Genomic DNA, 27,404 nt, shown 5'->3' with positions numbered 1-27,404 from the left:
CCTAAAAGGACTATGAACACTACAGGCAAAGAAATATTGCTAAAAATAATCAACCACAATCCTGTCTATTTCACTCATAATTTAAGAAACTGGGAATGACTTTTCTTGTTCTTTTTGTCATGCCAGCCCTTATTTTTTGTAAAGATTTGTGGGAGAGCAGGAGGTCAACATGAAGCCCCCAACTGTGCCAACACTTAGGCTACGTCTACAGCAGGGGTCAGCAACCTTTCAGAAGCGGTGTGCCGAGACTTCATTTATTCACTCTCATTTAAGGTTTCGCATGCCAGTCATACATTTTAACGTTTTTAGAAGGTCTCTTTCTAGGAGTCTAAAATATGTAACTAAACTATTGTTGTATGTAAAGTAAATAAGGTTTTTAAAATGTTTAAGAAGCTTCATTTAAAATTAAATTAAAATGCAGAGCCCCCCCGGACTGGTGGCCAAGAGCTGGGCAGTGTGAGTGCCACTGAAAATCAGCTTGCATGCCGCCTTCGGCACCCGTGCCATAGGTTACCTACCCCTGGTCTACATGTACAACGGCACAGCTGTACTGATACAGCTGTGTCACTGCAGTGTGTCTGGTGAAGACAGTGGAGTTTACATGTTCTATGACAGTCTGGACTGTTGTTCAAAGTGTTAACACAATTTGAGAATTACCTTCCTTGAGACAGAGCTATCACTTCACTGGCAGGTCTGCCATATGTCACAGGAGCACAGAAACTCTCACATTGGTAGAAAATATTTGCCTTGTGTGATGTTGGAATATGATGCTCTAACACTGTTTAGTGGTACGTAACCTATTGCTGGATGAACCTTCTGCATTGCACAGGTTACTGTCATTCCTTCATCCATAAATGATGTTGTACAATATTTGGATGAGAGACGGGCATGTTTATATCTGTCCCATATGTAAAATAGTAATTGGCAGATACCAGGAACAGAAATCCAGCAGAGAATTTGATATAGTCAAATGATTTTTAGTACTGTAGTACTATTTTAGGCTTAGGAATTTCTGATTGATATTCCCAGCTATGGAGCCACACAAATCTCTACACATTAGAAGCACTTATATGCATAAATAAGCTAGTATTAATCCATGTGTGTGTCAGAAATACAGCTGAGATTCTTTTCTTTAAGGGAGTAACATGTCCATTTTCTCACTTAGTCATGCCCCTTTTAAAAAATGTGCATCTTCACATGTAATGTGAATAACCCGTAGGTCTCTGGAATGGCCAGAAGGCTGGTGGATCTTACAGCCCAATTACTACACAGCAGTGACACCCCTTTGGGAAATACTGCACACCATTAATATCCTTAGACTTTAATGGGGAGATGCAATGCACCCTGTAGTCGAGGAGAACGGTGATCTTTAACCTGTGGTCTGCAGACCCCTGAAAGTCCACAGATTATATCTAAGATTTAAAAAGGGGTCCGCACCATCATTTGAAAAATTTTACAGGTCCGGAAATGAAAAAAGGTTGAAAACCACTGTTCTAGAATCAGACCCTTGGAATGCATAAATGGAGATATGCCATGTCAAGATGTATTGTTTGCTAAGGGATGCATTTAGTAGATCTGTTGGCAAAACATAGCTTTCCATGCATATACCAATAAGACTACAGGAGTGAAATGTTGCAAGAGCCTAGACAGCTACTGAGCAAAGCTTTAGCTAACTAATACCTTGTAAGACAAGCAACAGAGTTAATTCTGTATTGTTTACTCAGGCCATTGATTTCAGTGGGGAATTTTGCCTAAGCAAGGCATACAGGAGCAAGGACAAAAGGTTGATCCTCCTAAAAGAGCTTATTTACCAGGTTGATGTCCTGGTAAAATTAGTTATGAGATGCTGAAAGCCTAACAAAGTAAGAAATCTCAAATAATCAAATTTTTTAAAACTCTGAATATGCACAAAATTAAACTAATCTTAAACCAGATCAGGCTGCAGTGCTGACATCCTACTAAATGTTTCCAGGCAACAGCAAGAAAACACTTAAACTAAACAATTACAGAATGCTAATAACGAGCAAAGCTGACACCAAACTAAAGCCTGATCCATTATGGGGCTCAGTGCCTCCTGAGAGATGCTGAACATCTTCAACTTTCATTTTCTTCACTCAAAGTAGGAAACAGTCAGCACTTCACAGAATAGCACCCAGGGCACCTTATGGAGTGTTGATTTGTGTTGTTTTAACAAAGGATTCTCTTCTAAATTCTTTTAAATGCTTTGGTGATAATAGCTTCCCATTTCAGTTGACCGAGACCACCATCATGGAATCTTCAGAGAGCTCATCTTTGAATGGACTAAAATTTCCATTTTTGGTTGAAATTTATTATTTTTTTTAATTGTTAACATTTTGATATTTCAAACAGTAAAAAAAAATGATTTTCACAAAACTTTTTTTTTAAAGGAACCAGCTCTACCTAGGGGTGCTTTTCTCACCTGGGTGCCAAGTAAAATAGTGTCCCTAAACCTATGCTGCCAGAAGCTGGAACTGGACAACAGGAGATGGAGCATTCAAAATTGCCTTGTTCTGTTCATTCCCTCTGAAGCAGCTGACATTGGCCACTCTCAGATGACAGGATACTGGGGCTAGATGGACCATCGGTCTGACCCAGTATGAGCTAACACGATATTCTTAAGAGGCCAAGACTGCAAGCTGACTGATAGAAGGGTATTGTGATAGGGGCAGCATGTCACACCCCGACCTCTTCCATGAGCGCAGACCGCTCTGAGACCTTCTTGCTTGGAAACGCCACTCTGACTTTTATTTACAGTTCCTCCACCAACACATGTCAGCGTCTCCACACCTTTACACTGTATCTTAACCTTCTAACCCCTTCTTCACAAAAAAAAAGTGGGGGGAGGGAGATAAAGTCTACTCAGCAGCCTCCCTTTGTCACACTCGCTAGCCAGTCTCCCTTCCTGTGCCCTTTTATACAGTTTCCCTGTTAATGAGCTAATTTGACTCATTGACTCACTAGCCCCAAGATGGCCTGGTAATCAGGTACCACCATGCCCAATGAGGCCTTCTCTGGGACACCTAATTAGTACTAAAAGTGACCAGAGTGTTGGCTCAAGTGCTATTGCTCAGCACTCTGTTACAGCAGCAAAGAATCCTGTGGCACCTTATAGACTAACAGATGTTTTGCAGCATGAGCTTTCGTGGGTGAATACCCACTTCTTTGGATGCAAGCTCATGCTGCAAAACGTCTGTTAGTCTATAAGGTGCCACAGGATTCTTTGCTGCTTCTACAGAACCAGACTAACACAGCTACCCCTCTGATACTTGACACTCTGTTACAGGTGCCCAATGTATATATTTGATATGTTATTTGTTTAGGAGTCAAAGCAGTCCAGAGAATTTAGATGCATGTAATTCTTTACAGGGTAACATTATGTACCAGCCCTCTAATAATCTTATTTCTCTAATGGCAATGGATCATTTTATAAATAGCCTGTCCCACATTTTGAATTCACATATCACAGTTTTTGGAACACAGTGAAGGCAGCAGCAGTTATATTTTTTAAACTAAAGGACAGAGAAAGGTAATGGGGGAACAAAGAAACAGGAAATAAGAACAATGGTAAACACTGGGAACGCATGTGCAGTATAGCAAAATGGGACTGCTCACATATTTAAACTTAAATTCTGTGTTTAACTGCTTTGTTATCAGGGCCTATCCATCCAGCCTGATCTCCCTCAAGTGGAAAATAAATGTCAGAAAAAGGAAAAAAGACAAAACTTTTTCTCAGAGTTCTTTGGGGGCAGGAGATAGTTCAGGCCCCAGTATCACAGAGTCATTAGCACTAGAGTTTGGAAGGAACCCAGAGCATTCAGGCTGGAAGAGACACTTTGTTCTAGTAGCCTTTAGGTAATAGTTCCATGTCATGTGTCGTAAGTTAGAGTTTGTGCCCACCTGGCATTGCTTATGGCCAGGGGCGGCTCTAGCAATTTCGCCGCCCCAAGCACGGCGGCACGCCGCAGGGGGTGCTCTGCCGGTCGCCGGTCCCGCGGCTCTGGTGGACCTCCTGCAGACGTGCCTGCGGAGGGTCCGCTGGTCCCGCGGCTCCGGTGGACCTCTCGCAGTCATGCCTGCGGATGCTCCACCAAAGCCGCAGGACCAGCAGACCCTCCGCAGGCATGCCTGCGGGAGGTCCACTGGAGCCGCCTGCCGCCCTCCCGGAAACCGGCAGAGCGCCCCCCCCCGGCATGCCGCCCCAAGCACATGCTTGGCGTGCTGGGGCCTGGAGCCGCCCCTGCTTATGGCTAGTAATAACAATGTAAGGATTAAACGTTGTTTATTTTGTGATTTCCACCTTATTTTCTGTTTTCTGCTAATAACCTTTGCTTTTACTTTAAATAAATGGAATTGGATGTGATGACTAAATCTGGTTTAGCCTCTTTTTGTCTGCTGCTGAGGTAGAAAAATAAACTAAACTCTGATCTCAGAGGAAATGAGTCCTAACTCCGGAGTGAAGTAATATTGTGAATGCTCAGGTCAGGAGGAAGAGGGACTGGGATCTCCTCCCAAAATGGTGCTGCTAGGAAGCTGGCTGGTCACTTTGCACACAGGGACTGTCAAAAGACATCAAGGCCACCAGGCCTGGTTACAGATATCCAAACAACCTGACTACCCAGCAGTAGAGAGCTGAAGCTTATTGACTGTGATGGTGTCTCTGAATTATAATATGCAGGAAGTAGAACACAGCAAAGTTCATCCACCGGATGGGAGACCCTGCTTAGTTTGCTCTATTGTCAGGCTGCCAGCTGGTAGACAGAACACTGCACTATGTGTTTGCTTATTTTTAATGTTCTCTCTATAACAATCAGGGGCCGGAAAGAGGAAGACAATCTCTTTAATATGATCCATTTCAAGTAGAAAATCCATAACTTTTTTTATGTATGAATTTTCCTTTCAAACACACAGAAGCAGAAATGGCATATATCAGTCACTGCTACATGAGAGTTATCTAAGGATATGATAAAACAGAAAGACTATTGGATTAATATGTTTTAAAAAAAAATCTATACCAGCTAGTTTAACAAATGTGACACTGTCTAATATACCAGGATGCTTCTTTAAATAAGTGTAAATAAAACCTCAGAAGAGGCATTAGAGAATGCAGTGCTTTGTACTGCAGAATCTACATTCCTATTCTAACCACACATCCATAATCGTAAGTCATTCGTGATAAAAATCAATGATCTTAGTTTTTTGATAGCAGTTCCTGGGAACAGTGAACAAAAACTATCTCCTCTCAAGAGAGTATTTAGATTTTTAAGCTCACTCGCTTTGCTTGTTTATTACCTACAGTGCCATTCATTTGAAGAGCAACCACAGTGCCAAGTTCCAGCTTGGCATTTGTGGAGCATTTTCCTTTCAGTCTCTTGAGAATATGTATTTTACTGTCTCATGACTCTCGGAATTCTCAACAATGCAGTGCAGTGGTGATGAGCCAGGCTGAAGTGGGCAAAGATGTTGTTGGCATCTGTCTCTGTTGCTATGGCTGCAGTATTCCACCGAAGCAATAATACTTTTTCAAAGAAACTAAATTTAAAAAATTTCTTGTTTTCTTTTCCTCCATTTGAACAGAAACTACCTAAAAATGTCGTTAGAATGAATCATGTCTTATTTATTTAACAGCTCACAGGACATGGTTTTTAAGCTTCCTTCCCACAAAATAATTTCTTCTTTTTGGACTCACAAAAAACAAAAACCCACCCAAGCAAAAAAGAAGTTTGCCCCAACCCTGAAATGAGAACTACCTGGGTAGAGGAAGACCCCTGTGCCCATAGGGAGCCCATTGACTTCCTGCATTTACCCAATTTTCAATGCAAGATCAAGGCTGAGGACCTTAAGTAATTTAGAGGAGTTGCTGTACATAGAGAAGATGAACGGCCAGTGCTCTGTTTAATATTCGCTTTGTGTATAGAAGTTCTGACAGACTGTATTCTGGTCACATGCATGGCTAAGGTCCTGACAATATATCAGAAACTACTATAATGATATATGATTTATCTGTAATGAAATAGAGATACAGCCGTTCCAAACTCATGCTGATAAAAGCTTTATATTTACCCCATCTTGTGTTTCTCCTTCTCTGTTCTCTCTATCATTACAATTATAAATATATGAAAGGTTCAAAACATTTCAAAGGTTATCATATGTATTTTTGTTCCCTTTTCTTCATAGAGTCATAGTCTCTACAGTCAGAAAGGATCAGCTAGTCTGACTTCCTATACATCACGGGATGGAATTTCAGTATGTGTATGTGAGCATCCACATGCATATAGGAGCAGGTCCAACCCACAGTGGGTTGGAAATTTTATTTACCGTACTTATATCACTAACTCAGAATGAATAGTCACTGCACATCAGTGTACTATTCTTGTGAGGCTCTGAAGCTAAAAGTAAATCACCAAATCTAGAAAAATACTTTACTATGTATTACATTGTACAGCAAACTTTTAATTCTGCACATTTTTCTTCTGTGATAGTCTTTCATGAAACTGGCATTAAGTAAGGTTATTCTGTACCCAAAAAAAAAAAAAACCCTATTTGCAATTTACTACAATAGGGTACATCAATATAAAGACAACAGGTATCTTCCACAAAGTGGAAATATTTGTTGTTCAAACAAAGCTATTTAGCTGATCAATGGCACTTATCAACAGTGCTAATTGACAGAGATCAAAACAATTTACACTATTCTCTGGAGACAAGCTTTACTGTAATGGAGAAAACATTGATTTTCAAAAGGTGTTAGTTTTTTTGCAAACAGCAAATAAGAGACAAAACACATTTTCTTTTTAATTGCTGCTTGGAGACAATGTTGTTATCAAGTTTGGGAGTTTTGTTTTCTTAGCTTCTCACTCCTCAGATTTCACAATTGAAAAACAACCAAATAACATTTAAGATAAAAAATGGTTTTACACTAACCTAGTGTGTCAAAGCCCAGTGGTCTGGTAACAAAATTCACTGTGCAAAGGCCCAACCTCAGGATCAATTTGGTCTGCAGCATACCACTATCTCTAGCATGTGGACCCGACTACAGGAAGTGAGAACCAGAGCACATGCCATCACTGATTAAATAATACAAACCCTTTAGCAATCAGAGATGAGAGCTGTACATACCTTTACTGGTCACAGTATGGTCCACAGGTCCCTGCAGAGTTTATATTCTACATTCAGCACCATGGTATTTAGGAAAACTGGCCCCTATTCTCAGCTATGGCCAAGGAGAACAAATTTAAATTTTTTATTAAAGGTAATGTTTAAAATCAAATTTACACAAGTTAAGAAGGAAGGTACTGTACATCTGGGGTCAGGCTTGGGTTATGAGGCATTACAAGTGTTGGTTACAAGGTTCATAAGATATATACATAGTACATAACCAGCGTAGACCCAGATTGGAGTGCAGGAGTTTTTAAAACATCAGTGTATAAAGTGATCTCAGGTACGCCACCCATAAAATGTATTTAGAATCCAAGTCAATGATGGTGTAGTGAATAAGTACATAGGTGGGGTGCGTCCCTTGGTTCATCAGGGAAGGAAAGAAGTGGGTTATCTCCCTGACCAACGATCATGATTACTCGACCTGGTACTGACGCTGTCCCGTGATGTGCTCTGTGTATATGTCTCTGGACCACCTGATGGTGTCGGATACCATGAGCTGTCTCATGAGCCAGGCATAGTGTCGACCGACACTGCACACTCTCAGCACCGGCTCGTTGTGGGGAGCCCATAAGCCCAGGGCTCCCACGATCAGGGCATGGATATGGACCTCATAGCCCTGGGCTCTCAGGGTGTCAGCCAGCGGGGTGTATTTCAGCACCTTCCGAGCTCGGGCCTGGTGGAAGGCCGGTGACCTGTTTTCGAATGGCACCATAACGTCCACCATGAGGACCTTCTTTTTTTCCACATTGGTCATGAAGATGTCGGGTCACAGTTGGCTGTCCATTCCAGGGATAGTGGAGTTGATGGTGTTCTTCCCCAGGGATGGCAGGATGGCTTTCACCAGCTGGTTCTGGATGGCGTTGTGGCAGTGCCGTCAGGCTCCGGAGTGGTGCTGGCATCCACACAGGACATGGGGCAGGGTCTTATTGGAGTAGCCGCACTTCCTGCAGCACTTGTCCCTGTTGCCATGGCGGACTACTACAGCTCTGGAGTGCTTGTTCAGACATGGCCTTTGCACACTTGCAATTCTGGCCAGCTGTGTGCTGGGCTAGTTCATGGAATAACAGAGCAACCTGACCCTGCTTTCATTCACACCAGCTGCCCCATGAGAACAAAATGGCAGCTGGGGAGCACTAGGTCATAAGAAACCCCTAGCCACACTTCCTACCTTGGCAGCAGAGAGATAGGCATTGGATGGCCGCCAGTGTGGCTCCCCTGCACTAAAGGCTCACTGTATGCTGAGGAGATCCTCCTGTGACTGGATAAGGCATTTTTAAGGCCATTTTGTTTGGTGCTGCCAATATAGAAACAGGATAGCACATTGCAACTTAGTGCAGCACTTACATAATGTTTCTGCACATATTTCAGTTTTGCAAGGGACAAGGTCCATGAGTTGTAGGTTATACTTTTATTAGTAATTGGGGTTATTAACATCTGCTAAGTAAGGCCTACTGACAGGTTACACCAGCTGATATCAGAAACCAGATCTCTACTATGATAGATCCAAGGCTCATCCATTTAGCCACACTGCCTCTCAGAAAGAACCTCACAAATCTGTATGCTGTCCATAAAACAGGGCAAGTCCTGTTGTATATCCTCTATTGTATATCCTCTGTCGGAAGGTCCACATAGAATAATAGCCTACTCCTGCTGCCAGATATTGTAATTAATCCTTTAGCTCATGTAACAAAGGTCTGCTGGTGTGCTTTAACACAGTGCTGTCTGAAACATAGGAGCCTAGTCTTATAACAGGCTTATTCAAAGTGATACAAGCTACAAAAGTGAGATCTTGTAGAGTGTTGCCATTTTCATAATGTAATAAAAATACTGTAATGATAAATAATAATAAATAGTGTGTAATAAGCATGTCATAAAAACAAATTTTATATTTCCAAGATCACTGCTTTTATAATTTATACTCAGGTAAAGGAGAAAACCCCTGGAAATATTCATTTTTAGGAAGGGGTTCGCAAGACTTGACATTTTAGTGAAAGGGGTTCACAAGTTGTTAAAAAGTTTGGGAACCACTGTATTAAAGGAAGAAGCTTTGCAGCAGAAGCACAGAAATGCAGCCATTCTAGGGGGGCCACCTTCCTGCTTCTGCACATCACAGGATTCTGTTAACCATAGATCCAGGATCCACGGCATTTACTGCTCTCCCTGCCTGCTCCATCTCTTCCAAAACCCTGAAGGGACAAAAGCTAGGTGACCCTTCTGAAGTTCCTTGTTTCTCTGCCTCCCCTTCTGTGTGTATGTTTTGGGGGAAGAGAAGAAGAGAAGAGGGGTTCAGAGGAGAGATGGTTTAAATCTCTGTGTACATGTTTAATTGGGTCTAGATTCATTTTGTCGGCAACATGTTAGGGCTGTCAGAATCTATGGGTGGGAAGACCTTGCTGCAATAAAGGAAGCACTCAGTCTCCTCTAATTATACACAACATTAAACTTTTATGAGAGAAATCACATGGACATTATTTGCCTTTATTGAGTGTAGTCTCAAATCAGCTAATTGAGTTGGGTCAGCTGAATTGGTCCTGCAAACTAAAGCTTAATCTAATAAAGTCAAAATATTCATACAAGACCAGAATCCCATATTTATCTTGAAGCAAAAAAACTAACACTAATTACCAGCTCCCAGGGGTAATAAAAAAAAATAGTGTCATCTCATAAAAAAATCTCTCCCAGTTTCTAGAGCAGCTACAGCTGAAATTTTACCAAGTGATCTTTGGGGAGTGAAACAATTGCTGGAGTTCTGTACACATACATGTGTGTAACTTCACAAACATAATATTCCACATAATGATTTCTTCAGGCTTTGGGTGTGTGTCTCTTCAAAGGTGTAAAAATCCTTTATATTTATCGTGGTAGAGCCCAAAGGCCCCAATGAGGCTCAGGGCCCCATTATAGTAGGTACTTATACAAACACACAGGAAAATGTAATCCCTGCATCAATGATCTTAAAAAGACAAAATAGATGAAGGGTAATGGGAACAGATACACCTTTCATGAAAACTGATGTGAGTGATGGTAGGCACATGGTATGCTGGCTCTATTGTTTGGTTTGCTTTGGGGGGGGTTGATATATTTGTTTTATTCATGTTACCAAAAAAATGGTTTTAGAAGGCACTTGGGTGGAACTGCCAAGGGACTGGTGGAGTAAGAAGAGACACTGGACAAAGAGAAACTATGGATAGGCAAAGGAGACAAGTAGCATAATGATCAGGAAGAAAGGAATTGAGGGTTTGCAGTGGTTGAAAAGGGGTGGGGTGAACGGAGACTAATAAGCGATGGCAATACAGAAACTAAGGGTAAGGTGTGGGGAATCCAGACTAACTCTTAAATCAAGAGAGGGATGATGTCAGCAAATTATAAAAGCCCCTTCCAGTTCTTGCTGTTCCCCATATCAGAGAGGAAGTAATTGGGGTTGGTGCCTGTCACAGGGTCCTGTGCAGGCTCTCCCACTTTTGGGCCTGCACCCTGTGTTTAGGCTAGTATTATAAAGAGTCTTCCACCTCTCTTTTTATTGGATCACCCCAGGGTCTTTATTTACAGTGCTTGTGCAGTTCCCAGATCCCCCAACAGTTAGTGCCCCATAGACCCTCCCCAGGGTCTCCTGGCCCTTGAGGCTTCCTTGTTGGCAAGGAGACCAAGATACTGCCCTCCTATCTCCTCCCAGGCTAGCCTCCTCACTGAGGTTTGCCCAGGGCTTTTATAGCCCTCTCCTGCTCTAGCCCAGCTGTCACTAGTTAGCTCAGTATGTTCCTCTGAGCCAGCCCTCCTTAGGGCTTTCAGCTGGGCTCCCTGCTGAGTACCTGCATCTCTACACCTGGCAGCCTGGCCAGAGAGCAGGCTGCAGCCAGCATTTTGGCAGGGCTTTAAAGGGGGTTTTACTCCTACCCTGCCACAATGCCCTAGGCAAGTCCCTCTGGGTCTGATGGGTTGGGCATTAGGGATCAAAGGCCCTGAATTACTGCCTGAACTCTTTACCAGTGCAGTACTGATACTATTTCTAAGTTAAATTTCTCCCAATATATTAAAGGCACACGCCCTCCTGTGACACAGAGGCCCATTGGTGGTTCACTACTCTGCACCAGCAACTCATCAGGACTGACAAACTCACTGCACCTAACACATTGCTGTCATAGTATTTATCTGTGAAGATACCAAATCAAATGAAAGCTAGTGACAGACTGGTCATTATATTACTGTGAAATATAAGTATTAATACTAGATGAGGAATTATGTATACCTATTGATATTATGCTTTAAAATCTGTAACAAGGCAGAGTGGACAAACAGGTCTTATGGCAGACAAAAGCACCTCTATTCAGCTATCCCTGTCTCTTATGTAAATTAAGTATTGTGAGCCAAATACAATAGGAGTTACATCTGCAAGTGAAGTAAACAGGAAGAACAAATTAACCAGGGGAGGGGAAAATGTGAAGGCAGCATGGGGGGGGAGGTCTTATCCAGGAGTACACTTCAAAAGGATACATTTTAAAGGTTTAATGGCTATAAGAAGGGAGAAATCGATAACAAAGGGTTTCTTTCTAAGAAATCTCCTTGCAGGTAGAGTGTAGGGGAATCATGAAAAATCTGGATCATGGTATGAATGAAAACCTGCAAGCACAACAGAAAAGGTTTTAAATGAGGAACTACTTTAGATAAGATTAACTTGCTAGAGTTAAGACTTAGTTTTGTAGAAACATGTTATCTTTTGCTTCTCATTATCCATGCTCACTACATCTTTGAATCTCTGTTCTTTGTTAATAAATTTACTCTTTTTATTATAAATTTATCTCAGTGCCTTCATACTAAGTAGGTGTGCATCCTCAATTGAATCAAGCGTGTACACTGGCTCTTTAGAACAGCTGACTTGATAATCACTGTGAGTGTCCAGTGACAGAGGCTGGACACTACAGGGAGATGCTTCTGAGGTGCTTGGGAAGTGTTACCCACAAAGCAGAGTAAAGGCTGACGGAGTTTCTGAGGAGATTGTTTGGGTGGCTAATAGACTTGGGTGACAGGGAGCTGACATCCAGTTTAGCACCAGAAAGTTTCTCTTTTGCTGAAGGCAGGAGGGTAACAAGGTCACAAACGGTCCTGGATGCCATGAGAAAGTGTCACACCCCCAATCATGAAAAGTCTGAAAATCTAAAGATTTAGTTAAGCTATTGTTGTGTTAATGGGCTTTAAGAATTTACTTTTATTCCATAGCTCAAGATGTCAAACAGCAACATGGCCAGCTCCCCCAAAAGTCATCTTTCAGTTCAGAATGAAAAAATTCTGCCCAAGGGGCAAATTTCTGAAATATTGAATACCAAAAAATAAGGGTGTAGAACATCAGTAGTGCTGCCTCACCTTTACTACAGTTCCGTTAGTAAAACTCAGACCAAAATATAATAGCTAAATAACTTTATGGCCTGAAGCAATTTTGTATATATTTAGAACTAGCTTCCTGCTAGATGGTCTTGTTCAACAATGGTAAATAGAATCAGCAGAGACAAATGTGTGCCATGCCATCACGTGTAAGACATGCCACGTGTTAATATATATATTCTGGATGGATAATGGAAGTGAATGTTAATCTGACACTCATGCACTGTCCTAAATATATAGTTAGGAAAGGCTTGATTCAGCCAAGAGTCCAGGCCAGCACATACAATATTAATTACAGTCAACAGTATTAACAAACTAAGCTTCTGTTAGCTACTGCCAGAAAACTGTAATGTTCTATCAGTTCTATAGTTAGAGTTCTAAACAAAGAAAATCCATCTTTAGATATGTAATGTAGCTAGAAATAAAATCAGTACTATTGAAGGAATATATGGGGCAATTTCAGCATTTGTTTGATTGTGGATGATTCTAAGCTAACCCTGTAGAAGCTACCATCTCCAGGAAGTAAGGGCAACTAGGCTAGGGTGGGTCTGTCATGGGTTACGCTCACTGCCAGCAGCACCTCCTGCTGGCTACCCTAGGAATTAGCTCCACCAGGCTTGTGCTCTGCCTCCCGTGGTATTTTCCCCCATCCTGTCTCACTCTGCAGCCCCACTCACTCTCATATCTTCCATCTCCTCTTCATGACTCAGACCTCTGGCCAGGTCAATAAGATCCTCCCCTTTCAGGGGAACTCAAAGTCCTTCTAGACCTGCTACCTAGCTGATATTTTGAACACCCTTGCCACTTCCCAGTTGCTAGTAGGGGAACACAGGCCCATACTCTACACTGGGTTCCAGCCTAGGGACTCTATAACAAGCAGCCAAAGTCTCTGCATGGTCTGACTCCTTTACTGCTGTTTCCCTTGGCTTCTTCCTACTCATCTGATTCCTACCCCACCCCTTGCCAGCCTCTCCACTCAGGGAATTACTGAAGCCTGCTTTCCAGTTACCTACCACTCCTGGGCTTTATATTGGTCCTGCCTGTTCCTGCCCAGCTTAGCCTACTCCTAATTAGAGGCATGCTCCCTGGCTGCTCCTCTAGGTGCACCCCGTGGAGTTAATTGGCCTGCCTGGCCATCTTAACCCCCTTCAATCATGTGTGGTACAAATGCTGCATCACAGGTTCAAAACTCACTTTTTATAGATGTCAATGGGAAAAGCAGACAAACTTATTACGAGGTAAATTTCAACACTATGTTTGTTAAAAATGACATACCCCACCTCTCAGAACCTCAGGGACTTATGGCTGAGGGGAAGAAGACAGTGTTTGGCTTCTGTGATTTGAAGTAGTAGTGGGGGAAGAACACCTCAATGGAAGATCTGCACTATCCTCACTTTATACATTTTTGGCAACACTTGCCGGTTGATGCTATTTTTCATTCTAAAAGCAAAAAACTTGTGTTTCAGGGATTCTACTGCATAGATAAATCAGTCCCTGGCAGGATTATTTGACAATAGTCAGAGATTGATTTAACTCCTGTAGAGGTAAAGCAATCAACCCTCAATTCAATTTGATGGCACAGTTTTAGCCAGGGTTTCCCACAGGACCCAGAAACCATCTCCTGCATGGAATCCAAATTGATTGTAGTGTTATCTCTGCCACCATGAGAAACACGGGGGCTGTTTCAAACTGATGCGCAATTTGAAGCCCAGGGCTGAGCTTCTTTCAACAAAAGATTTCTTTTTCCTGCTGAAGAAGTCATGAATCCCTTGTATTGTATAGGGAATCTTTGCTTGCAGGGCTGGTAGGGAGTTTATTACATTATCAGTATTAGCCATGCTTTCTGAATTTCCATTGGTTTTAAGGCATCCTAACTAAGTTTTTTTTAAAAAGTGGGGGAGAGAATACCAAGAATCTCTGTAAGAAGCTGACTCCCCTGAGCGAAGTTAATGGTGGAGATTCACTGAATCGCAATAATTCTCTCAAAGAGGTGGTTGAACTAGACTGTGACTCAGGACAGCAAAGCTCGGAAATGAAGAATATTCTTCAACAGTTGACAAATTCACTCAGCATCTCTGCTCTCGTTTAGAGTTTAGTCATTTACTCAGGATGCTTTTAAATCACATTTAAAAGTGAGTAATAGGTTGCAGCAAACATTTGAGCAGAGGCTATGAATTAATCACAAACCTAGAAAAAATTACTAATTTATCTGAAACATACATTGATTTACACAAACTGAGCATTTTTTTTCACTTCAACTCAAAGTACAGACAAATATAAGAGGTGTAGTGCAATGAAGTTTGGATTTTGCTCCACACTAAATTACTCAAGTGGACTCAACCCAAAGCTCCTAATGGATGTTTTACAAACAATAAAACCACAGTGCAATTTGGCAGAAGCAATGTTTTTCTAGAAATGGGTTTGAATGCTTCTGCAATCAGGGGAGTTGCTAGTGAAGCCTTAAGTGATAGTCTCAGATGTTTGAGGGACTCTGCTATTATTATTTATATGGTGGAAGTGCCTGGGAGCCTCAATCATGGACCAGGACTCAATTGTGCTAGGTGCTGTACAAAGACAGAACAAAAAGACAGTCCCTGTCTGCAAAGAGCTTACAATTTAAGTATAATTACACCCTGGGCCAAATTCAAGAGAGATAAACAAGCAAACTCCCATGGACATTTGTGGGTGTTACACCCGGATGTACCCCAGAACAATAATCCCAAAAAACAAAATGTGCACACACACTACCAGGAACTGGAACACTGAGTTCAGGGAGCAGGAAACAAACAGAAGCAGGAAGGCAACAAGCTCATACACCAGTCATCACATGGGCCAAATTCAGCAGTGTATACAGTGGCCATAACGTAGATATAAGTAGTGTAACTTCCAAGTATTTGGCATTGGGTGGGTGTGCAGAGTAGGCCCTCTTTTTAAAATGTACCTTTTTGCTCATTGCTTTTCCAGTTTTGTACATCCCTTGACTTCAGTGTGTAAATTAACCATCTTGCACCTCTAATAAACAGCAAATCAGTGCAAGTTTCCTGCTTTAACACTGGTGCTCACATGCATTTTCTGAGTAACATACAGTGTATGCTTAACTTGCACCTCATTGCTGCTGAACATAGCCCCCTACAAGCGCAAGCACTAAGGATGAATGAGGTGCATCAGCTGAACTGTGTGTTAATCCCTATTACTCTTTTACTTTTATAACCACTCAGTTTCACTAATTTTTTTTTAAACTATCTGGGCTTATATATATGCAACATTTTCTTTTACAGTCACAAATAGGAAAAATAGGGTGTCAATTTATATACAAACAACCTTTGAACATTACAACAAAATTTTTTGCAATCCTATAACAAAGGAAAAAAGAGTTCATAGTCAGTTTTCTCTGTATCAAGATGTCCTTATTATGAAGAAGTGATTAATTTGGAAACATTGGGCATAGATAATTTCAGCATAATAGAACTGCTCCCTAAACGGTAGCACAGCATATAAATTGTCTTTTTAATCTAGTAACTGCACAAATTATTTAAATGTTTTGAATGTTTATGCTCTCATTTACACTGATTAACTGTATTTACTTCAGTAAAATTACTCACTTTACACCAGCATAAGAGAGTAGAAGCACTCTTTACCTGGGTGTGTTGGGGAAAAGTTATTTTGTTTTGTCTCTAGCAAGACATTGTGTATTCTTGATTCCTTGTAATAAAAAATAATCAGATTACAGAGGATAAATAATGGAATTAAAAAACTCACTGTAAAAGATATCCAAGTATACACTTATGGATCTAGTTTCAGGGGTAACATTTTTTTTCATTCGGTAGTCGAAAAGTAAAAAGAACAGGAGTACTTGTGGCAACTTAGAGACTGAGGGCTTGGCTACACTCGAAACTTCAAAGCGCTGCCACGGGAGATCTGCTGTGGCAGCGCTTTGAAGTGTGAGTGTGGTCGCAGTGCCAGCGCTGGGAGAGAGCTCTCCCAGCGCTGCACGTACTCCACCTCCCTGTGGGGATTAGCTTGCAGCGCTGGGAGCCACGCTCCCGGTGCTGCGGCACTGTTTACACTGGCGCTTTATAGCGCTGTATCTTGCAGCGCTCAGGGGGGTGTTTTTTTCACACCCCTGAGCGAGAAACTTGCAGCACTGTAAAGCGCCAGTGTAGCCAAGGCCTAACAAATTTATTTGAGCATAAGCTTTCGTGGGCTTATGCTCAAATAAATTTGTTATTCTTTAAGGTACCACAAGTACTTCTGTTCTTTTTGCTGATTACAGACTAACACGGCTGCTACTCTGAAATCTAGTAGAAGAGTGTACATTACAGGTAAAAATGCATTGCCAGTAATCATTTGTCACTGATATTAGAAGCTTTGAGGGAAAAAAACAGTCATAAGTTCTTTACCAGCCTCTTTTCTTTCCCACCCTCCAGAGAAGAACAATTTAGCCAATTTTCTCTGCAAATGTTATATCTAGCTGACAATGTAAAATTAGTTCTGACAGACACTGCATTTGGCATGTACTGTACAGCTATAAACTGGAAATTGTCACAGAAGGCCTAAATGCTTAATTGAATCAGAAAAAATCCTGCTGAAGAGTTTCCCAGGTCAAATCTTTACTTTGATTCAAGTGAGATCCAGATTACTTCAGACTAACAACACAAGTCCATGTCAAACACATTTCCAAGACGTGGGGATACTGGAGTAAGAACATCTTCCTACAGGTAACATATAACTTAATTTGAGTTGATTTAACAAAATAACTTATTGGTCATTTGCAGGGTCTCTTCTTGGTAAATCAAAACCTGAGATATGATGCAGTGTATGGATGTTACAGTAGTGACCATGCAGCCCTGAGAACCTGGAATGTCGCTGTTGATTTTATAGAGTTTATCCCAGATGCTGTAAAACTGGCAGACAGGCCAACTGAAGGAGCTGCCAGTCAATGAAGCTGGTGAAAATGACTGCTAGGCTGCCTAAGTGCACTTGGCCGGTCGCACATTGAGACCATGCCATCAGTTCCAAATGAACCCCTGTGTGCACAAGTCCTGGAACAACCCCTCCTCTACATTTATAGTCAAATCCACACTGTGGCAGGGAAGGTGAAAAAGTGGAGCTGGCACTTCCCCCTACCCCTCAGTTGCCAGAACGCTCCCATGCACACTTACCTGACCCCTGCCAAACAAGTCTGTGTAAGCCTACTGCCCCTCAACAAGTGAGGCTTCCTTTCACTATGATAATCTGGTCACAGTAGGCATGCTGAAATATCAGCATACATTAAGGTGTCACTGCACTGAGCAAATGGGTTTTCCCCCAGAAGGTCCTCTCACATACCTCAGGAGGATCTGACATGAAGCTACTTTTAAAAATGGCGTACCCTACTCCTCATACTTTTACTTCCATCCAGAAGATCCAAGATCATTTTCTGTCTGGACACTTCTGGGACAACAGACTAGGGGAAAGAGTTTCTCATGGTTCAACTTCATTGACAATTTCTTCAGAGGATACCACTGCTGGCCTCTCATTCAGTCCTTCTCAGCTAGAAGAATAGCAACATTATTGAACTGAGTGCGGTCCAGAAGTGAGACGCCACTGGGGGAGAGGTGAGGAATTTGTGGTCTCAATAATGGCTTTTTTTTTTTAAGTTTTAAGTCTATAAAGCTCCTCCCAGAAAAGTTATTTGGAACAGAAATTGCACTTTGTTTCTTTAAGCATGAATTATAAAAGCAATTTTCTTTACACTGTAATAGCTTTTAATGTTCAGCTGAGCACTCTGTCAGATAAAACCTGTAGTAGCTTTTAAGAGGGCAACTGCTTCAAGCAAAGGTCGCAGTAAACTGACTATTTTAAGCAGCCCCTGAAATGGAATAAGGGTAGTCCCCGGAGCTGTGGGTCCAGACCACATGCAAAGTTTCCACTAGCCATTGTAATGCAACTATGTTTGGATCAGCATAAGCCTATAATGATCAAGACTATCACTGTGTACTTGAAACTAGTGGGAAAAATGGCTTGTAGATCAACAAAAGGTTTTAGGGCCAAATTCAGGATACTTCTTCCATGTATGCAGGATAAGAGGCAGCTCATACAAAGGAAAACATTTATGCCCCATTTGGGGTTCCCCCCAAATAACTTGGAGGCATTTTCATCAGTAGTGTAGCTCCAGTGAAGTTAATGGAATTACAGGAGGGATTCATTTGGCCATGGAGTTAACATGCCACAGACTGTGGCATGGAGTCATAAAGGGAGGTCTTGGGGTTGAAAGACTTATCCAGTGTGTCTTAGTCCAGGCATTGCCTGACCAGATGGCTGCACATCATGCCTGAATTGCTTCCGCTTATGACAAAAGTCTTTGATAAAGATGTAATGACACCCTTAAATAAAAGTAAAAACCTGTTTCTAATCAAAATTAAAGTAAACAAAACAGTATTGCTAGCCCCTAGTGTTCAAAACTTATGAGTCAGCCTCCAAAAACCATGGTATTTAAAAAATTGGGGTTCTTTTCATTTGCTTTCTAGTGCTGGATTATTTAGGGTTCATGTTTTCAAGCTGCTTTCCACAGCCATGAAAGCTAGAAACTTTAAAAAAAAAAAGAGAAAAGCTGAGATCTGAGGTAATAACCTGATTCCAGTAGCTAAGACTAACACCAAATATTATGAGACTCATGATAAAAAAATTATGAATAGGCAACACTGAATGTATTTTGTTGGGGTTTTTTTTTGTTTGTTTGTTTTGTTTTTAGGTAGTTTGCAATCATGAAGCAGTGAATGTGCTGGAGGTCTTCTGTAAGGAGCAAGGTGTAAATTATAATTCCTGTCACCCTGCAGAGTGACTCCAGCTATACAGCGATATAACAGAGCCGAAGTTGGCCAATTGACTCCACTTTATTAATAAAGCTGTAAAGCTAGAAACACTGGCTGTTACTAGATCTTTAGAATGGATCAGTTAGGGCCCAGTCCTCCATGCCATTCTCAAGCAACACTCCCATTCATTTCTGTGGGAATTTCCCTGAGAAAGGAGGACAGGAATTGGCCCATGATGTAGATGTAATTTTCATTCTACAGCCTCCTGCAGAGATTTTCAATGTCAGAAGTCAAAATGAAATGACCTTTCCATTGCTTTTGCCATGTTAGCTGATTTATAATATTGAACTGAAAAAACAAATACATAAAGTCATTCTCATTTTACTGCCTATGCCTAGCTTTTTATTTCCCATTTGTCAACATAAATCTCTGATCCCTAAGCACCTTCTGTATAGTGGCAGGGTGCAGCATTAAAGCTGGTACCATGTAGCATTTTATTTTGGTAGTGAATTAGGCTGATCTAGCACAGTACTTACTATAAGATGAGGAAATTCTGTCCTTCCAAAAATTCAGTCTATTGACTCCATGGGCATTGCCTAGAGATAAACGAGAGTCTAATTTGATCCAGATTCTGCAATACTCCTGTAGCTGTGCCAATTAAAATGTCCCTCCCTCTGCTCCACACTAATCTTTGAGACACTATTTCAATACTTGACAATTACATTTGCAATAGCAACCCAACTTGCTGTGTCACCACCGCCATAGTTTCTAGTTTCCTAATTTATAGTGTTAATGTTCTGTGATTGTCTTCCTTTCTTTTTAGTTTGTGAAGATAAATTGCATTATATTACAAACAGATTATCCTAACAAAAAATATGCTCATTTCTTACTGTATGTCCTGTGCCTATTTAGAATATCCTATGCTCTGCTTCAACTCCTTGTCCTGATGGTATCAAGAAATTAACCAGTTTTAGTGGGTTAGAAAAACTTCCAAGTTATTGGCACAAATTCACTTAGGCTATTCAGAACCCGAATGAACTCCATATGGCAGCTGGACTTGCACGGAGTACTACCTTATTAGTATTCAGCACCACTACTACTTGAGGGAAAAAAGAAACACGAGAAGAGGGGATTAAGGGAAGGAGAGAAATATTTCTTTGTGACCATTCTTTGTAATATTATTGATTACCTTCCCCAGCTTCTCGTATGTGAAGCTGCTGCCATGTAGCATGTTCTGCAGCTGGCTCAATGACAGCACCCCACATGAATCTGGCATGCAGGTATCTCATTTTGTGCTTGCCAAGAGAGGAAAAGTGGTTAAAGGATCACACAAAGATGTTACACAGCAAGTGTAGTCCAATAATCTTACTCCACCTGTGTATCTATGTATGTATAGTATGTAGGTCCGATTATGTTCTCACTAGTTTTACACCAGTGTAAATCCATTAATTTAAATGATGTTACTCCTGATTTACACCAGTGTAAATGAGATCAGATTCAGGCTCTATGCTAGATGTACACCCATCATTCAGGACCTCAGTTGATGTTAAAGCCCCCAAAATGACCAGTACAAAAGCTATAACACTTTAAATCTGCTTGGTAGAGAAATAGCTGCTGATATACATTAGAGAAGGAACAGTATGTTTACTTTCTGTAGCATTTACTAGTAACACATCAGCTGTGCTATTGACCAAATTACACTAAGCCTGAACATAGGACAGCCTAGTATAAAACAATCAGAGGTACTTGGAGTGACAACATAAATGAAGTATTCCATATGCTAAACATTAAAGACCCAGCCCAACTCTCACTGAAGGAATGGAAATTTTCCATGGAAGCTGGATCAGGCCCTTAAACAAGCCTTATTCTTGCCAAGCTGGTGAGTGCCAAAAGCAAATAATGGCAGAGATAGAGTTCTCAAGACATTTCCTTCTTACTCTGGCTTTGATTCTTTCTGAAGGAGATTGGAACACTAGATGAAAGTGAAAGGCCCTAAATATTAGTGGTGGGGAGAGCTTTAGCATCCACACATGTACTTAAGGAATAGCACTTAATATTACTTGTATTATCTTTAATCACATAGTAATAACATGATGGTCAGGCTAGTATGAACACATTTACTTGGCACAATGACAAACTGCTGTGTGACTAAGCCAAAGTCTACTCTAGCTTTGTTGTCATTACTAGTGTTTTATCTGGTACGTTTCTTTATCTCCAAAAACTGCTGCCTCGCACACTCTCATTATTTATTGACAATCTGCCTGAAGTCTCCATTCACATACATGACAGTTGTGCTCTTACTTACTGTTTCTCTTCTCTGTTTTAGAAAGCCCAGCACTGGCGCAAACTGATATAGTACTATTTTTTGTAAAACAGGTTGAGAGTCGCAATTAATCCAACTCTTACCCACATGAATATTTACCTGACTAAAGACTACTGGTCCACGTGGCCCATGACACACAAAATGAATTGACCACTGTGTATTGTGATGGAGCAAGGCCGGATGGCTACAGGAAAGTATTGAGGAGCAGGTATGTTAGCTCCAGGCTAAGCAAATCCCTAGTACCATGGGAACCAAAATAGCAGTTGCTCCAGGCTAATCAAGGCACCTGGGGCCAATTAAGAACTTTCTAGAAGGTACCGGAGAGAGCTACATTGATTGGAGCACTTGCAGCCAATCAGGACAGGCTAATCAAGGCACCTGGTATAAAAAGGGGAGCTCACTCCAGTTAGGGAGGAGGAGCCAGAGGAAAGAAGTGTGCATGAGGAGCTGGGAGCAAGAGACACAAGGAACTAAGAACTGAGAGGGGGTACTACTGGAGGATTGAGGAAAACACCATACAATCAAGCAGCATCAGACACCAGGAGGATCTGGTGGTGAGGATAAAGAAGGTGTTTGAAGGAGGCTATGGGGAAGTAGCCCAGGGAGCTGTAGCGGTCAAGCAGCAGTTACAAGTAGCACTATAGAGACTGCTGCAATTCACAGGGCCCTGGGCTGGAACCCGGAGTAGAGGGCGGACCCGGGTTCCCCCCCTAGCTCTGCTAGTCCTAATCAGACATAGGAGTAGTTGATCCAGTCTATGGGTTTCATCCAAGGGGAAAACCACTGAGGGGAAGAAATCTGCCAATAAGCGCAGGACCTACTAGAGGAGAGGAGGAACTTTGCCACAGTATGCATCTACCACTACCCTCTACTGACTGAAGTCAGAACTGTTCAACTAGGCGTCTGTTGGTCAGGAAACAGCTAAGACACATCAACTATAGAAGGCTGTTGGACTGCACTCTTCCCACTGTGCTTAGTGTCATAACCTTACCAACAATTCTCCAAAGTACCACAAAGCATGAGACCACACTACTCCATGACAATATACAGAAGGTGTTCATGCCTAGTAACAAAAGATGGACTCAAGTGAGCATGCTCAGAGTTCACTAACATAGGAGAATAGCTTTTGGAGAGTGGCTGTTGGGTCTGCAGTGGATTGCTGGACAGTAGAGTAGATATAACCATTTGGGCATAGGAGGCGCTGCTATGTGGTGACTAGGAGTGTAGGGTATTCTATACCTTCATCTTTCTGCTTTACAATACAGCAGCAGGTCTCAAACTGTGGGTTGGGACCCCAAAGTGGGTTGTGACTCAATTTTAATGGGGTTGCCAGGGCCAGCATAAGACTTGCTGGGACCTGGGTCTGAAGCTGAAGCCTGAGCTCCACCCCCATCCAGGGCAATGGGCTCAGGCTCCGGCCCCCTCTCATCCTACCCAGGGTGATGGGGTTTGGGCTCTGGCCTCTTCTCCCCCCATCTGGGGCAGCTGGGGCTCTGTACTCCTCCTTCCCTCTGGGGTCATGTAGTAACTTTGCTGTCAGAAGGAGGTTGCGGTGTAATGAAGTTTGAGAACCTCTGCAATACAGCATACCACAGAGGTACATAAGACTGCACCCCCACATGAAGAATCCTTTCCTGTATTGCCTGGTCTGTTACAGTTACAACTGTTTCTGGATTACATCTGTTTTTCCGCAGTTTTCCCCCCGGAGTCCCTCTCCATCGATGTGTTTAGGAATCTAAAGCTTTCAGAACATTCAGGATTCCCCCTGGCCTTTGTATATCCTTTTCCCTTCACCTTCAAACACGGTCATTTCAGTCAGCTGTGGCAATAATCAGTTCTTGTCAACACATCTCAGCCAGGGCTTTCTCCTGTGGCCCAAGCAGCCTCCAACTCCCTCAGCTAAACAAAGCTTGTAATCTGTCTCTTAAATGAGAGTCTGCATGGACCACTCTTCCTAGGTAGGCTTTTGTAAGTGCTGTACATTGTTACCCGTTTATAGTGTGCCCTTCTTTTCTCCTTTACTGCTCAGCATTGCTGAGGACAGATTACAATTTATTAAGTGTCTGGATATTTTTGGTAGCCAGTCAGCACCTTTGCCATTTCATTAAACAGTCACTTACCTATGCCTGTCACTGAAATCACAGAAAGATATGGGGTGGGGGAACAATAACAATGAATAACCTACATCCCACATGGGAATGGAAATTTCTGCATTCACATTTTTTAAAAGCCATTCAAAATGTAGCAATGATTGTTTCCCTTTGTTTCTATTGTGTGTACAAGTTAAGTTTAACTCTGCTCTCTATAAAAAACAGAATCCTTCACACAGCTTTGGATTTCTCCTAAGGGGCATAATTTCAGCACAAGAAGGCACAAGGGACATAAAGGAGAGTGGGCAAATTCCTATTTTTACAAAGCTTCAGTATTCTAGTTTCTTCTGGCAAGTGCCTTTCAGGTGCTCACTCACTTCAAAGCAGAAGTAGAGATGGCTCTCAGCAAAGTTCAGGTCGGGGTTTGGATCAAGAGCTGAACTTCCCTAGAATTCAACAGGATTGCAGATCCAGGGTTTTCATTCAGGCCCATCCCTAGCAGAAGAATGTGTACATACTGCACTGCTTTTGTGAGCAACTGCAAGCAAGTAACACATATTTTAAAATGGCAACGCATTTTAAAAACCGACCTTTTACTAGATATAAAGCCTGAGGGATGTTTGCAAAAAGATAACAGAAAACAACTGTAAAATGACTGAAGTTTCAACAAGCCATACAGATTAAGTGTTTGTGATGCACTGCTCTGGTCAGCAGGCCACACCTCCTCCAACATTTTCTGTACTCCCAGATAATCATTAATTCTACTGGCTTTGTACTTTTGATAGCAGGCCCAGTCTCTGGTATTTCATATGCAAATTAATACAGGTACAACAGCAACACAATGTAAAAAGAAAAAGTTTAGTCCTTCCAAGAGCTTTTGTATAATAGTGAATAGTCCTCCAAATGCATATTTTCTCTTACAGTAGCTAAGTTTTCTTGTCAGGAGCTTTCTGGGATTTGAGGCCCACCAACAGAAGCAGGACTTTAATGCATAAAAATAGGTCATAATAAAACAGACTATATTTATATGTAGGATATATACAATATACATATACAATTCCATATATCTCCCACTACACATGGTTAGTGGGACTCAAGTCAGCTAACCCTGGGTTAGAGAACTCAGGACTTGAGCATCTACACTGACTGTTAAACTTTCTAACCCAGGCTCAAACCTGGGGCTCCAGCATCCACACCATAGTACACAGACCTAAGTCAAGCCAACCAAACCTCCGGCTCCCTAGCACCTTCCTGCATGCAGCTGCTCTAGTCCTTTGACCATGGTGCACTGTGGTAAAATCTGACTGTCCACCCTGCATGTTACAGGCCGGGCTGGCTCCAGACCACAGCGCGCCAAGTGCGCGCTTGGGGCGGCGTCCCAGCGGGAGGGCAGCAGGCGGTTCCGGCGGACCTCCCGCAGATGTGCCTGTGGAGGGGCCGCTGGGACCGTTGCTCCGGTGGAGCATCCGCAGGCGTGCCTGCGGGAGGTCCGCCGGAGCCACGGGGCCAGCGGACCCACCACAGACACGTCTGCGGGAGGTCCACCGGAGCCGCGGGACCGGCGACTGCTAGAGCGCCCCCCGCGGCGTGCCGCCCTGCTTGGGGCGGCGGAAATCCTAGAGCCGCCCCTGGTTACAGGAAGTTTGAACAGCTCACCAACATAGCCAACTGAGCCATCATTTTGGTCTGTGTGCTCCCATCTACTGGAGCCAGCAACGTGGAGGAGGCACCTTTTGAAGAAATTCTCTTCTTTGCACTTTCATTCTTGTGTCAGGAAATGGGCAGAGCTTCAGTGTGATGCTGGTGGACATTTCAGTGGCATTTTCTGACCCATTAAAAGCACCTAACAAAGCTTATGCTAGAGGAGGAGATAGTGGAGGAAGAGAAGCAGGAGGACACAGACATGGCTAACTCTGCTCATGACACTCGCTACAGCTGTGGATTCCCCCTACATAAACTGCAGGTTGCCACGCCAGCTGACTAGGTCACCATGCACCACTGTTGGATCCATGCTCAGCACAATACCCAGCACCAGGTTAAACTCCTTCTAAAATGGATATGATGTCAGTAAGTTGCCCAAGGTACAGTTCTGATCCCTGAAGTCACTTAAACTACACCCTGCACTGATCACCACTTTGGTAAATTGACAACACTACCAACTTATTCACTATTTACTGGTATGCGTGATCATTCCTGTTTTGCTGGCTGTGCACCAGAAATTTACCAAAATCTGGCTGTGCTCCTGCAACCATGAACCAACAAGCTTTGTAAAAGACTTCTTCTGGTCAGACTGCATTGTAAACACAGAAGGCTCTCTGGTGGTATGTTTGCAGCTTGGCAGTCAGAAGATAATGGAAGGGGTCATGGTGACTGAGCTGCTGAACTACACCATGGGGTGTTGCTTCTATTTCCCTGGAGTTGGTTGCAATTCTTGGGAAAGAGAGGACACAGGAAGTTGGCCCAGGGGATACTTTTCGCAGAGTCCCTGGACCTGAGCCAGGTAGGCTGCAACTACACTACAAAGCAATAGGGCTCAAACCCTGGGTCCCAGCTTGAATCAGGTTTGAACCCCCCACACCTGCAGTGTCCTAGGACCCTAAGTCTGAGCCTGAGAGATTTATGTGTAGACAGAAGGGGAAGTTGGGGCTCAAGCCTGAGTCTGAGCCCAGCCTTACATTGCAGTGTAGACATACTCATAGAGTCTAGAAGAGAAAATGAAAGATGTTATTCAAAGGGGGACGAAAAGATGCACAGCTTTTAAAATAGCAACAATTCTGTTTTTTCATTATTTTCTGTTTTTTTTTCTTATATTGTCTCAAGTGCAGCAACTTCCCTCATGAAAAGGAATCTCTCTCATCACCTGATCTACATGCTGTGAGCAGAGATCCTATCAGAGCCATTGGATGCAGTTAACCAGCCATTGCTTGGTTCATTGTTTAGATACACCTTACAGAGCACATTTCAAAAGTGGTACATGAGGAGCTGCATTCAGAACACCACATTAATAACAACATGATTTATTGGTATTACCATCCATGCACCTCTGAGAATTATCCCTAACTTGTTTATGAGTGAACAAACACTTGCCATTCCCATCTTTCCATCTCATAAAATCCAGCTGTGTCTTTATTCCTTAGCATCACGTTTTCCAATAACCACAAGGGTTTTGTGAAGGCATAAGGGGTACCATTCCTTTGAGATCAGAGGCCTGCAGCTGACTGGCTGGATATTTAGCCCCACCTGCTGCTTCTGGGAAAAGACCTGCAAACTTAATTGGCTGATCCTCATAAAAGGAGAAGCAGGAAATAGAAGGGGATGACAATACCTGGAGTGGCTGGAGCAACTGATGTGAGGAGTGGCTTCAAAAAACAGATGGCCAGAAGGGAGACCACGGAAAAGTCCTGTTATCGCAAAAAGTCTTGTTATGAGATAAGGCAGGAACTTTTGGGTTGATGAACTTGTGGGGTGAGGGACAGAGTAAGGGAAAGGGATGTAACTTGGACAAACTTTGAGGGGAGAAGCTGTGAAGCTTTGGTCCTGTTTTCATTAAGAAGGTTTGAAATAAAACCTACAGCAATTAGTATGGCTGGAAACTACCCTGGATTCTGTGAGAGGGCTCCAGGCAGAATTTCCCTAGGGAGG

At 42.4% G+C, this 27,404-nt stretch overlaps 1 long non-coding RNA gene across 1 annotated transcript in view; it reads right to left on the bottom strand.

Annotated features, from left to right (window-relative positions):
• Positions 1–21,890, bottom strand: part of LOC120406048 — a 30,562-nt gene extending 8,672 nt beyond the window's left edge. Inside the window, exons 1-2 of the long non-coding RNA XR_005599054.1 lie at positions 21,772–21,890; positions 19,886–19,945 (exon numbers count right to left, since the gene is read on the bottom strand). This is a non-coding gene — a long non-coding RNA (uncharacterized LOC120406048). The remainder of the gene's footprint in view (positions 1–19,885; positions 19,946–21,771) is intronic.
• Between the last annotated feature and the right edge of the window lie 5,514 nt (positions 21,891–27,404).

The sequence above is a fragment of the Mauremys reevesii genome, linkage group 5 (assembly GCF_016161935.1).
Source record: "Mauremys reevesii isolate NIE-2019 linkage group 5, ASM1616193v1, whole genome shotgun sequence".
Taxonomy (NCBI): Eukaryota; Metazoa; Chordata; order Testudines; family Geoemydidae; genus Mauremys; species Mauremys reevesii.
This window is presented reverse-complemented; position numbering and strand designations above follow the sequence as displayed.